This window comes from Mustela nigripes, chromosome 8, assembly GCF_022355385.1.
Source record: "Mustela nigripes isolate SB6536 chromosome 8, MUSNIG.SB6536, whole genome shotgun sequence".
Classification (NCBI taxonomy): domain Eukaryota; kingdom Metazoa; phylum Chordata; class Mammalia; order Carnivora; family Mustelidae; genus Mustela; species Mustela nigripes.
Genome location: NC_081564.1, coordinates 56,803,893 through 56,818,684, shown reverse-complemented (window position 1 = coordinate 56,818,684; position 14,792 = coordinate 56,803,893). Strand labels below are relative to the sequence as shown.

The window sequence follows — 14,792 nt, the reverse complement described above, 5'->3', positions numbered from 1 at the left end:
AGGGACCCCTGAGGGTGCATCTGATACCATGCCAGAGGCTGTTGGCTCTGAATTTCTCCAGAGTTCTGCTCTCAGAGGCGTAAGCACTGGCCATCTGCACTGGATCAACTATTCACTAATCTGAGGCTTCAGGCAAGTTTCTTAACTCTCTGAGCCTCTGCTTCTTCATCCACTGACTGAGGACTTTTCTATCTGCCTCTCTGATAGATAGTTTTACAAGAATTCCATGAGATGATAAATATAAAAATGTTTCGGAGGCTGTGACGTGCAGATTGTGCCATGGCCAGTGTGGAGCTCATGGTTGACTTCTGTCTGGCTGGGGACAGCCCAGGTTCTCAGTGAGGCACTATGGCTAGAAGAAGAGCTGATACTCTGCAGCAAAATACGTTCCTAATTATGGCAGGATCCAAGGGCCAAGTGTTCCATAAGTTTAACAATCAATTTGTAGCCTCTTGTACCTTTCTGCAACAAAATACAAAATGCAATAAAACCCGCGAGACTTTGGGTACCATTTGATCTCCTGACGTGTTGCCTGCAACATGAATGCTGGAGGTGGTTTCACAGCGTGGCCTACTGCATGGAGGTACCTCAATGGCCACACGGGTCTCTGGGCCATACAGCCATCCCTGGGCAGAGACATCTGTTTGAGCTACTCACCAGCCAATCCTAGAGCAGGTCTTACTTTCAGAGACACCAGGCATATGGGAGTCAGGGTGGTGAGGGATCTGGAGCTCCTCGTAAAGGAGGGTAAAAATCAGGGACCTGAAAAGGCAATGTGATTAAGTGTGTGAGTAGACTTCTCAAGGTGGCCTTAACTGAGATGTATCTATTTGGGGACCTAATTCTGGGTACAAATCAAGACAAGGAAGTCAGGAGGCCTGTATACCTGCTCTTCCACTAAATGTGGGTATAACTGGGAGAGTCTCCAGGTCCCACTGCTCTCATTTGTAGCTAAGGGAGCAGAATCAGATGACTTTTTTCTGTAATTTAAATTTTATCCTTACATTCTCCTCCCCTCCATCCCCCCAAAATGGCTATCTCCTGAGATCCTTTAAGACTCAGCCTTAACTAGGTTTTCTTGAAGAAGTCTTCCTATTTTCCCCAGGCCAAGCTAAAGCCACTACCAGACATCAGCATGGGTTTTCCAATCTGTATTCCTCTTCTCCCTGAGTACTCTGTGACCACAGGGTGCCTGGCACAGAGTGGGTATACAATAAATTAAAATTTAAAAGAGAAAGAGAAACATCTTAGTAAAGGTAAAATCACAACCCTCTCTGAATGTAAATGGAAACTAAGAAAAAGCCCACTACCCTCAGCAAGGATTTATTGCTGTAATTAACAGCAAATAATTACAGATTCTTAGCAATGAAGCATTTCCGTCAAGAGGTAGATTTGACCATGGCAATGTGTCTTCCAACCCCAGGCCTCAAAAGGTCATAGTTTCTTTTCTTCCCATCTCTGGAATCCTGAGACAGCCCTGTGAATAAGCCCAAGCTAGTCTGCTGGATGTTGAGAGCCCCCACGGAGAAGAACCAAGGCACCCCAGCCAACAGGCAACCAACACTTGGCCAATAACCTGCCAACTTCTAGACGTGTGAGTGAAACCATCCCCAGCTCATCAGGCCACCAGCGAAACCATCAGGTAACCAGAGACATCTGAGAAAATCCAGCAGAGGTCAGCTAAACCAGCCCAGAAAACACAAACCATAAATGAAATAAATGCTTGTCATTTCAAACCACAGCATATGTGTGGTAATTTGTTATGCAGCAGAAGCTAACTGACACAACTTTCCTTCTGCCTCTTTTGGTTTAACTTAGCAGGTCGACCTCTTGGCAAGTGTCCTGGAGGCAAAGGGCATGGACTAAGTTGTATTAGTTATCTTAGGAGTCTGAGAGCTTTCTGAGGGAGACACAGCCCGTATCTTATCCCGACATCACAAGCTTCAGATTAGGGAAACTGACATATATTAATCACTGTGACCATGATCAGTCACAAAGCCAACAGCTGAACTGTATTTCTTTAGTGCTCACTTCTAAGGGCTTCACACCTATTTTCTCTTTTTAATTTTCAAGACAAGCCTATGAGATTTTATTTTCCATTTTTGCCATTTCACAGACGAGAAAACTGAGGTACAGAGATGCTAAGTAGTTCTCCCCAAAGCCACGCCACTGGGAAGTCATGAAGCTGGAACTTGATGCGAGGCAGGCTGACCTCCAGAGTACTTGCTCTTATTCTGCCAAGTCCTCTGGCAAGGAAGAAGGACTGGGACCTCCCAAAAGGGAAAGGGGGAAAGACATGAATGGTGACCTAAGAGCAGTCCTACAATCTATGGGTCATCATGCGGACAAGGTGATTCTGGCATAGGACGTGGTGGACACGTCCAAGGCCTCAGGAGCCAGTCACAGTTTAGGAAAACAGTAGCTCAGCCTGTGAGAGTGGGGACCCAAGTATCGGAAAGTCCAGAAATGGCTCAGAGTTCAGGGATCTGGACCCACAAGGGCATCAGTAGGGTATCAGCCACGGGCCCATAGACAAAACAGGCTCTGTGGACCAGAATGCAGTAAGACACCACCCCTCTCCTCAAGTAGTAGTGCTGCCATGGGCACATGAGTTTTCAACTGCCTTTCTCCCTGCTTATGGGAGGAATGTGCACAGCGGGTGGTACACAATAAAGAACTGCATTTCCAAATAATAAGAGCAGTTGAAGTCTTTTTTTTTTTTTTTTAAGATTTTATTTATTTATTTGACAGAGATCACACATAGGCAGAGAGGCAGGCATGGGGGTGGGGGGAGCAGTCTCCCCGCTGAGCAGAGAGCTGGATGCAGAGCTCTATCCCAGGACCCTGGGATCATGACCTGAGCCAAAGGAAGAGGCTTTAACCCACTGAGCCACCCAGGCAACCTGAGCAGCTGAGGTCTTAAGTAACTGATTAGGAAAGTAAACATGAAGCGACCGTACTTAACACCCAAAGCAAGTGAAATGGCCCTTGTGATTTCATAAGTATTTCTTGAATAGAATTGCATACCTTAAAAATTGTTTCCCAATATTTTATCTGCTTATTTGCTTCTTACAGCAACCCTACAAAATGGATAGGACAAGTGTCATTGTCTCTGCTTTTCAGGTGACAGAACTGTGGCTCAAGGGAAGTGCCCTGCCCAATATCAAGGAACCAGTAGGGAGGCGGAGCCAAGAAGCCGACACAAGGCTTTGCCCTCCAGAACTAGAATTCCCTTTTACTGGGCCATGTCTCCTCTATATACATGGAAAGTTGTGTAACTGTTAAACAGAAATCATAACTCAGGATAGGAATTCAAGGGAAAGCACACCAGTAACTTATTCTCAAAAGAGTGGTCCAGGGTGCCTGGGCGGCAAAGTTAAGCCTCTGCCCTCAGCTGAGCTCATGATCCCAGGGTCCTGCGATCAAGTCCCGCATCAGGCTCTCTGCTCAGCAGGGAGCCTGCTTCCCCTTCTCTCTCTCTACCTGCCTCTCTGCCTGCATGTGATCTCTCTCTGTCAAATAAATAAAATCTTAAAAGAAAAAAGAAAGAAAGAAAGAGTGGTCCAAGCCTCTAAAGGAGCCTAAAGAAGGTCACGTTGCCCCCAGGTAGTCAAGGAAGAGGTGGGGGCTTTGAGTTTGATTTAACTCATTCAAGCAACTCTGTGTCACAAACAAATGGTTATTGAGAAAGTAGCTAATGAATTCCACAGTTATTTTGTAGCAACAAGTGGCTTGGAGCCGATCTACAAAATATTCTGCTACTTGATGTAATCCACTTTTACCCAAACTGTGGTGAAAAATCATGGTTATTTTTTCACGTTTGCTTCTTTGTTAGCTTAGGAGCAGAGGCTGCTCTGGGGCAACCACCCCAGCAACAACCCCTTGACACCTGTTTAATCTAGGCCAGGTCTCCCTGTGGTTGTGGCTTTAATGGCAAACACAACTTGCCACTGTTCACTGTTGAGCAACTGCGAGGGGACACAAGCAAGAAAAGGACCCCTGGCATCAGAAGTGAGCTCTCTGGAAATGGGTTTTTATCGGGAAGTGGAGTAGAGAAATCGCTGGAATGAGAAGAATTATCATTTCTGGAGTCGTCTTTGGATAACAAATTGCTGAGGCCTAAATATCCACAGATTATTCTGAGTTTATCTTGTTGCGACAGATCCGCATGCTGTAATCAATCACACTGCGTATCCATAAAACAGCTTGATAGTACACATGTATTCTCCTCAAAATAAAGTTGTAACATTTACACATAATAACTTACTGGGCTGCAGGCTTTGCCTGACGTGTGCTCAATATCATCTGATGTTTTATTGGATCCCACACAAACTTTTGCCTAATACAGTCGTTCTACAGAGAAAAGTTAGCCGAAGTGTTGACTCGGCTAAAGAAAATTAAAAAGAAAGAGTGGAAACTGAGGCAACCTGCTCTGGAAGCTGAAGAGAGGCCACAGTAGGTATAGCCTTAGGGGACAAGGTCACAGAGGGCTTCAGAGCCTGTTAGGCAATCTCATCCCCCCCACTCACTGGCCATGCGCAGGTCAGTCCGGCTCTTCGAGACCTCAGCTGCCTCATCTGAAAAGTGTTTGGCATTGCCAAGTGTTAAAATGTAAATTACACAGAGCCAGTGAGAGAGCCGAGGAGGATGGCGAGCTCACGGCAGGGGCTTCCTGCGCAGGAACGAGACATAACCGGCCAGTGCCTCTGGAACAGAGAAGCCACTTCCATGGATTCTGTATTGGGGGTGGTTAAGTAGTGTGACAAGTAGTTTGAAGCTTTCTCTATTGATTATCAACCTACTAAAATCTGTATAATTGTTATTTATTTGTTGATGTATTATCTCTCTCTCTGTGTTCCCCCAACCCCACTCTGGACTATCCGCTCCATGGGACAGAGACTGTACACGGTGGTGTCTGCAGAGACTAACACGTGGTAGGCGCTCAGTAAGCCACCAATGAATGAAGGAAACACCCATGAGTGAATGAATAAATGAGGCCTGGAACACAGTGTACCCCGACCCTTTCAGACTGCCACACATGTCCTGCTCTGGGCAGCTCCTTCGGCCAAAGCTCTGCTCCTCCTTTCCTGCCGCCTCCATCAAAACACGCCCGTGCTGAGCCCATGTTCTCAGCAATATGATCTAAAACCAGCAAAGGTAGTGGTCATGCAGCTCTTTGAGGATGACTAAGGGGCCCTCTGCTCTCTAGCCTGGTCAGAGGACATGTGGGACGTGGAAACTATGTGGGAGGCATACCTTAGGAAACCCCAGAAACTCAGAAGTGGCGGATGAGTAAGTAAGTAATGCTTTGCACGTTGCAGAAGCACTCAGGGGGCTGGGGGAAATGTAGGACTCTGCTAGTCATTCTCAGGGCATCAAACCCATCCGTGCAGCTTGGACAGCTTACATCCCTGACATCCTGACGGAGCCCCGAGAGCTATAGTTCCAGAAGGCCTACAGATGATCGTGGTGTGCTCTGATGATCGAGAACACTGGGACCAACCAAACACCAGCTTGCACCCTTCCCCAGTTCAAACCTGAATGCAGGCTTTAAGTGCCCTTGGGGATTGGGGGAAGGGGGCAGTATGGAATAAATGTAGTTTTCTAAAAACTCAGAAAGTCTTGGAACAAAAAAAAAAAAAAAAAAATAGTGCAGGTTTGACCTCTGGCCCTTCTAGTTTTCACTGTCGGCTAAGCACGTCAGGCTCACTCCCAGCCTGTCCTCGGTTTATGGAGCTCTTCAACCACTTACACTACTCTCTGCATCCTCAACAGCCTCTCGAAATCACACCCATGTATTTGGGGCGATGATGGGATACGGTTAATCATGTGAAAATCAGCTGACGTTCCGGCAAAGAACCCAACTCAACACTGTCTTGCTGAGACCTTTGAATGTGTCCAGCCACATTCATACATGTGTTCACTCGGTGAACACACACATTTGAACCCATCCTAGTGAACAGAGATGGACACACAATGCTTGCTGCATGCTTAAGCTTCACTGCGTAAAAACAACCTGCAGTTTCCAGCTTAGCGCTTCAGGAAGTCGGTGGTGTAGACAGCTCCCAAGAATTTAAGGAGATGCAACTCAGGCAGAATCACAACCATTACCCTCAGGACTACCCATGCGGTCATCCAAGGTTTCATTCTCATACCCCAGGGGGACAGAAGAGGCTGAGATTTCAGGTGACTCCCTCCAGGGGGAGCTACTCTGCTCCTGACAATATACACACATAAGTAAGTAGAGTTGAACCATAAACTCAGGGAAATTTGCCTTGAAAATAGAGCTGGTGCCTTGGCTCCTCTGCCCAAGCTGGCGGGACCCTGCTGTCAATCTCCACAAGTCCGCGTGTTTGCCCGGATGCCGTGGCTGTGGAGCCAGGGAGGGGACCACGAACATGCTGGACACAGGTACAAGCAAGCCATGCTGCTGAGATAATCAAGGTTACTAGGGGTCAGAATTCTTCCTTCTTCCAGGCCAGTCTGTGTCCCTTGTGCAAAGCAATTGGAAATGCTTTGCACTGGCCTGGGCCAGGCTGGGTGACTGAGTGGCAAACCCAGACTCAGGGATCAGAAACCTTTCCCATGATACCCCACACTTAATCACAGCCACAAGAGCCCTGGGTTTTACCCTCACCCTTCCTCACCCTTCTCAGCATGGGCCATTCTGTCTTTCTGCAGTGGTTTGCACAGGTCTAGGATGGTCCCTGGACCTGGGAAATAGTCCGGGTTGGGAGGGATTGATGACTTTGCAATATGCAGCCTTTTTCTGTCCTCATTCCTCTTGTCAGCCAGTCCCCCTTTCCTAGCCAGGACTTCTGCTATGCTCAGGGGACACAGACCCCCTACCTACCACACTGCACCTTTCCCTTTAGCTAACCTAAAGCCAGACTAGGATTTTCCAAAGGAACTCTTATGAGGAAACCCCGGGAGCACAAAGAAGAGAAATAGATGAGAGCAATAATGCTTCACATTTGTAAAGCACTTTGCCGTTTGCAAAGCACTTGCACATTCATTACCTCATTTACCCAGCATGAATTCCTTCCCCTGACTTAAGTAAAGCCTAGCCAGAGATCGGCACAGGCATTTCCTCCAGCCGTTCTTGGCCACCATTCTCCAAATCCAACTCTAGTATCTGGCAACACCAGCAGCCTGCGTGGTTCCTTATGGTCCCCCAAAAGGTGATTCCTAGTCCTGGGTCTACACCTGACTTTCTTCTGGCAGGGGCTTTCCAGAAGCATTTGTACTAACAAGTCATTAATGGTGGCTCTACCCACTAAGGGAAATGAAGTTTCTTGCTTCTAGGACAGTAACGGGAATTCGTCTCTCCCGTCTTGGTCAGCGACAGCAGTAATAACTAACATTCATTGAGCACGTACCGGTACCAGGCACCGCATTTGTGTGTATGAACTTGCTTTTCCTCACCTAAACCAATGAGTAGACAGTATTATCCCCATTTTACAAATCAACGAGGCTTAATAAATACAGGTCTTGTTTTCTGCTGTGGAAGTTATCAGTGGGTTGGGCGCAACTCAGGACAACGTGACTGAAGTCATTTGCTTCATTTAGTTCTGATTTTATGAATGCACACATTCAAGATGCATTTGCCAAGCTCCTCCTATGCAGCTGGCTGGCCACAGGGACACAGCGGTGAACCAGGTGTGGCTCTGCCCTGAGGACCCCGCCGGCTGGCTGGCCCCTATCAGCCTTCCTGGCTGCAGCATCACCACAGAGGTTCAAACCTAGTCTAGGGGCCAGAGAAAACCGCCAGGAGGCTGTGACATCCATGAGGAGGAGGAGAGTGTGCCCCAAAGGGACAGAGCAAAAGAAATAAAGGTTTGGAGGCCAGAGAGAGCATGACATTCAGGAAATCCAGCACTGGTGGTCAAGTAGGGTGGGCAGATTGTAGACTGAGTAAGGGGTTGGGGCTTTCTCCTGAAATCACTAGAACACTATTGATGGGTTTTAAGCAGAGAAGTGATATGACAAGAACTTTCCCCCTGAAGTTTTTTTTTTTTTTTTAATTAACCCCCTGCTTATTATCTTTCTGTCCTGCAGTTGTCTCTTTCCAGTAAAAGTGAGTTCAGACAGAGGCTGGGGGGCTCATTAAATAAGGCTGTCTGGTCACTGGTTGCTCACTACTAGAAGTCTTGCCACCCTCCACGCTCCCCATCCTCCTCTACCCTAGGCTCTCTGCCCCGTAGAACCAGACACTTTGGGAACCTGAAGCTATTTTGGTCTAAGAGCAGCAAATTCCAGGCTCATGTCTCTGAATGCTGATAGCTTCCACCTCTTCTGGATTTACCTTCATCTTTGGTGTCCATCCATGGCAGTCACCTTCTGTCCACATACACTATCACAGTTCTTCATCTCCCCACCGCTGACTAACGCCCCTTTGTCAGGTTCAAGAGCTTGCCCAGACTGCTGGCCGGCTGGCTGGCTCTGAGCTCCTCTCACTATGACGGGAAACTCCTGGAGGCCAGGCAGGGGCCTGGTCTGGAAGAATGCAGGTGCAGGCACCTTCTGCCGATGGGGAGTACTCTTAATTTGGCTTAAAGTGCGATTTCAGCAAGCTGGGACACAAAGAAGTAAGGGAAGAAGGGGCCATGGCTTGCCAATTAGGCCCACCAACCTAATTCTGATGACTGAGCAGGCAAAGTCAGGATAGCCAGCTCCTCCTCACAGCTGGGGCTGCGTTTTATGCCGGTCTGAAATGTCCACAGCTCCCAGCTCCTAGCATATACAGGAGCTTGTCTTTGGCTGTCTGTCTCTTTCGAACCAAAGTCATGTTTTGTTTCCACAGTTGAGAGAGGCCTCAGAAACTGAGTTCCAGTCAATCTGTGCCATGATGTGGGCATGAGACCCCAAGACAATGGACACTGTGCCTTCTTTGGGGCCAACATCCTTCACTCCAGACCATGGCGGGCTGGACGACTCAGAGTCTATTGAGATCCATACACAACAGTATGGAATAGATATGCTTTTATGAGACCCCCCAAAAGGGGTCCATAGTCCTCACAAAAGGTTAATAAGCCCTGATTTGGAGGGTGCTTGCGGACCTGCACACACTGACCCTACTATAACCTTCTGAGCCCAGGGCCAGCCCTCCCCACTGTAGTTCTGCCCAAACACACCCAGTCGACCCAACTAATGCAAACATGGCAATAATTTATTTCAGTTCAAAGAAATGCAAATTGGGTTAATATCCCTTTCTCTGAACCATCACATATTCAATATAAACTAATTCGTTTCCACAGCAGTGAATTTTTTCTAGAAACAAATGATACTCTGTTCTGCACAATTCAAACTAGCACATTTTTTAATGCAACAAACATTTATAAACCACTCATCCCTCCCCCCTTTCCTCCTTCCTAAAAATACCCATTGCAGCACCATCTTCGAGCCTACAGCCTGTCATCCCGAACTGCTGCATTGTATTTTTATAATGGGACTGTTTCAATCCTAGTCATCAAATTACCGTTTATTATTATCCCCATTTTACAGATAAAGGAACTAGGTCACAGGGAGGTCACCTGACCGGCCCCAAGCCCACAGCAGGACTATAATGGAGAAGACGTGCTTCCCGGGGAATGCAGCCTTGGAAGAGCAGAGGCGGGCAGGCTGGTTTGCTTACGCTTCTAGAAAAAGCAAGCACTAGTGGGAGACGAGCCCACTGTCTCTCAGCACAGTCCAGGGCCAACATGGGGAAGGCATAGCCAGCCGCATGGCGAGAGGTGTCCAGAGCAGAGACATCTGTGTGACTCCCTGAAAGCACAGCTGTCCAGAGAGAGGCTTCTCGGAGAAGCAGCAGCCTAGGGCCAGCCTGCAGACCTGGAGCCACAGGGAAGGGGCATTGGACTAGAAGCCTGAGCCCTGACTCTGCAGGAGGTGACTCCTCCCAATGAACCACCGTTTTGCAGCAGGAATGATGCCTGGACTCCATGATCTCCAGCAGCTTTTCAGGTGTCTGACCGGGGGCACTCTGTGGAGGACTCCTGAAATTGCCGCCTGAGGGGCCCCCCCGCAACCCACGTGGTGCTCACTGCTCCCCAGCAAGGGCCCCCACGCCAGGCTTCCCCCGTCACAAAGCACGCCAGGCCTCTGACTGTCACTGGTGAGGCCCGCTGCGGGACAGCCAGCTCAGCTGATCATCACAGCAGACAGCCTGGGGGGTGACGTCACCCTTTATATATACAAAATGTCATGCACGTGCACACACACATACACACACACACACGATTTCTTTTCTCGACACATCATTCTTGATTTAAAGACCTAAAGCCTAAAGCTGAGATTATTTCTGGCCCCCTCCAGGACCATGAAGGGGGCATCTTGGGACCTCACCCTGGTGCTCATCGAAGGGCCGCATGCCGGTACCATGCACCCAAGAGCTGTGTGTGGGCCACGAAGCTGCAGACTCCCAAGCCTAAAGCAACTGCTCCATTCACCTCTGTCCTCAGACCCGCAGCATGCACGCTTCTGCCCCCGCAGATGCCCCAGCCCTGGGTCCTCCTCCACGCTGGGCCACTATGGGCGTGTGGGTCAGAGGCCATGTCAGAACCACAGCATCAGCGCGCTCCCACAGCAGGGCTCGTTATTAATAAACACGCTGCTTTGAGCATTTGCTCACGATTGTTTGATATTTCAGTTTTCAGTAATTTTCTCAGTTAATAATTTATTAAATGGATTATTTGTCATTTCAATTTATTAAAAATTGATAAAGGGCTCATTTCTTTTTTCCCCAAGCTAGGACACAGGGAGAGATACACAGGCCAGAGTACAAATTAAAGGCGCCCTGATTCCTTAGCTCCCCTGATCCCCACCCAATCATCTGCGGCCAATGAACACTCGCATGTCCCCTCCCTAGTGTCTCAGCACCCAGAGTCGACACCCTGATCAGGCAACGAGGCTGGAGAGGAACGCTCCCACCCGCTCCTGAGCCAAGCCCATCCCCTAGCTTCTTATCTCAGCTTCCCCTGCAACCACACTAGCAGCTCCAGGCCTCTGGCTGCCCTGCTCAGCAGGGAGAATGCCTCATCAGTCCTTCAGCATGCCGCATTCCACACAGGGCCCTCTTTGAGGTGGGGCTGCGTTTCCAAGACGGAACCTGGCATGGTGGTGGGACCTGGGACTGGAGTAGCAGGGAGGTATGGGGGCGGGGGGCAGAGTAGAACGTGCAGGGAGCCCTCAAAATGGCCTCCTGTGTTCCTGCAAGCCATGCCCATCCGAACAGGCAGCTCTCCTGTCCTCCGTGCTATTAATTACCTCATGGTTTCTGTATTCTGGTCATGGCCCTGCCTATGTTTACAGAACAAGCATAGGAAGGCCCTTGAGAAGAAGAACAACAGCAGGACAGTCTCCTGACACTTCTCCTCTTCCTTCTCCTCCGTGTCCTCCAGGCTACCCTCCACCACACGCTTCTTATTTATTCCACCTCTTCCCACTCTCTTGCCATCTCCAACAACAACTTCCTGCTTTTCTCCCACCTCCTTCTTTCCTTATCCCTCTTTCACTGAGCTCTCTCTCCCTATCCCATGTCCTTACGTCTTTCTGGCCCTTCCTCCCCAAGGTCTCCTCAGCAGACTGGCTGGATGCCCACATTTCCCTCTCTGCGGGTGTGGCCCCAGGAGGGCCCACCTCAGAGCCCCTGAGGACCTTCATCACCAGTGTCCTGAGGTCACAATGGCTCTTAGGCTGGTTCTGGGCTAAGAGCTAAAGCGTCATGCACTCAGGCCCCAACCTCGGGTCACAAAGTGTCCACCCAACCAGGGCAAGAAAAAGGACAGTGCTCTCTGGGTCAAAGATGGCGCAGAGGAAGGCCTGCCCAGCCATCAGCAAACTCGAGGCAGAGAAAGAAAGGAAGAAATCACAGGTGGGCAGGAGGGTGAGCAGAGGAACAGCAGCCACCTCAAAGTCACTTTAGCCAAGAGAGTTTGGTCATCATTTTGCAATTTCTGTCTGCCTTCACGGGCTCCTTGAGATCCCATGTATCACTGTTTTCCAGAGCACTTTTTTCCGAGATGAGTTTAATGGCCTTATAAAAGTCACATTGTGCACAAATTGGGAAGTCTCTGCAGCTCCGCGCCGGCTCTCATGCATAGACACTCGCACACTTCCCACAGCTGAACAAGGAAGGCAATTCAAGGCACAAAAACATCCTTGGGTAAATTACTTCCTATTAGTATGTCACATATTTCTTAGATACGACTGTAGTTCCAGGAGGTGACAGCAGCAGTTGACAATAAAACTTTGCACTCTTTCTTATTTATATTTTCCCTGCCTTTCTGTTTTGTTTGTTTTTTCTTTCCCCTCAAAGTTACATAACATCACATCCAACTCATCATCTCCTTACTCCTAGGGAAACAATACCCCCAAGGCTCTTCCTGACTCGCTCACTGTGGGGCTGTCCAAGTAGACATCCGACCACGAAGGACGCTCTAAAGGCCATTGCAGCATCTGGAGACAGGAGGCGCGGGGTTGGGGCTCCCTCAGTCCCCACTAATACTCCCCAAGTCCACTGCTAGGCACAGCTTCCTGCTTCTCTTCACATCCACAATTTCCCACTGAACAACTACCTACCGACCCCATGCCTAGGCCTGAGCCAACTGAGCTGGTTGAGACAAGAGTAAACAGGAGTTTACTATCCACTTGCTGAGGAAGACCCATCCAGTGAGACAGCCTAATCACAAGAGAAGAAAATACATGGGAAGTGACGAGGTGAGCACTTTAACCTAACCAGATCACAGGAGCAGGGCTGGAGGGATGGAGGTCGGGGTGAAGGAGGCTGAGACCTAAAGCAGGGAGGGCAGAGCCACTGGACGGGGGCGGGGTGGGGGGGGGGTGCCTTACACCGTTCTTTGCAAACACAGTGTCACCTCCGCACTTAAGCACAGCCAAATGGAGAACGAGAATGGAGGTCCAGGCAGAGAACTAATGCCTCTGGACAAGAATTTTCTCTCCATTGTCCCAAGACCTTAAAAATCTCTCAGGCACAGGGAGGATCCGGTTTGCCAGCCCTTCGGCCGGGGTCAACTGCATGAGGTTCTCCCAGGGATGGCCTCTGGGGTGCTCTGAAACTTTCCTGACCTTTCCACCTCACAGTCTATTCCCTTCTCCCACAGCCTGGAGAATTCAGAATCCCAAGCCCTGCTTGGCAGCAAGGAAACTGAACCTTGAACTTCCCCATGGCCTTGCGTTCTCTGGCCCTGTGATCCTCTTCTGGTTCCCACCCACAGGAGCCTAATTCTGGTGGTCCTTGTCCCAAGCTCAGAGCCAGCCATGGTGCTAATGGCAGCTCCTTCCCAAAAGCACCCAGCTCAGGCTCCTTCTCAGGATCTCAAGCCTAAAAAACCTCCCAGCTCAAGTTTATGGCTAAAGAAGAGGTCTTGTTGTTCTGCCTACAATATAGCAACCTTGTCTCCATAAAAAGAAGAGAACGCAGACTCTCAAAGAGACACCAGAGCCACAAAATGTAGACAGATCCCACACCTACTGATGAGGATGACGGTTAGAGGGCCACCCTAGGGGGGATAGAACTGGATAGGCTTTTCAAAAGGGGCAGATCTGAAATCTGTAGAAAATAAGGTAGTTTTCTCTGTAATTGAACAAAGGAAGAGAGGAACAGATTAAGGAGCAAGGATTAGGGGAGGAGGGATATTATCAGATACCATTTTGCATAAATATCATAATGTGGTGAATTTATTTATTTTTTACTTTCAGCCAAAAGTTTTGGTATTGCATTCAGAACCATTGAAACAATGGGAAAAGTCTATCACTAAAAAAATATTAAAAATTTTAAAAAAATTAAAACACTGTCAGATCAATTCCCTGATGGTAACCTGTCTGATGCTATATTTTTGGTCAGTGTAGATACATCCTGAATATTTTAAAACTTTCTGGACTTCAGTTCTCTACCACTTATAATTCAAAATTGCATCTCCCCCCCCCCCCCCCACACTTTCTCTCAGGACTCTTAATTTCTCTTCTCTATCCGCCATTATTTATTTAAGCCTCCTAACTGTATTATTTATTTTAACACCATATCTGTATTATTTATTTTACTGTAGCTCCATAACGATATTATTTAAGTCTATAAAATAAAGCTTTTTCCCTTGAACTCTCCGTGCAAAATAAAATTGTGTTGTACTGAAACATTCTTTGAAATGCCCTTCTTTTCTACCACGGGATAATAATAATAATACTTTGCATTTATATAGTACCTTTCATCCTGGGATTATTTAAGTCTGCAAAAGCAGTCTGTCTGAATTCTCCATGCAAAAATCAAGTTGTATGATAATATTCTTTGAAATGCCCTTTATTTTTCACCACTCGCTGGTACAGAAATGCTCTGTCTTTGTGCACTAGTTTCCCACCTAGGAATTCCTAAGTGACTCTCCCATTAATACTTGCCTACTTCGAAATGGCCAGATAAATACTATCCACACTACCTGAGTGGTAAAAGGGAAGCAGTATGAAGACCTCCCTGGACAGAATATATGTGTAAATCAGAGGACACCTACCCAACATACAGGTCCTCCGGGCTATTAGAACTACTCCTTGCAAACTTCCTCCTCCCGCCCATCATCCAGATTCATCAAGGAACTGTAGACTGAGCCAGACCACCTGGGTTTAAACCCACTCATTCCCAAGCAGCACATCCTGGTCAGCTCTTTCCCCTCCTGAACCTTCAGCTGCTCGTCGGTACTCAGCATCCTCTCCGTGCCCTGTGCTTGGCTCCCGCCTCTCTCACATCTGGACATGTCCTTCCTCCTCGCCATTTGTCTGTCCTTCAG

The 14,792-nt window shown here is 48.3% G+C and overlaps 1 pseudogene; it reads right to left on the bottom strand.

The window, feature by feature from the left end:
- The window catches only part of LOC132023003 (large ribosomal subunit protein uL11-like), a 66,375-nt pseudogene extending 56,006 nt beyond the window's left edge, over positions 1–10,369 (bottom strand).
- Between the last annotated feature and the right edge of the window lie 4,423 nt (positions 10,370–14,792).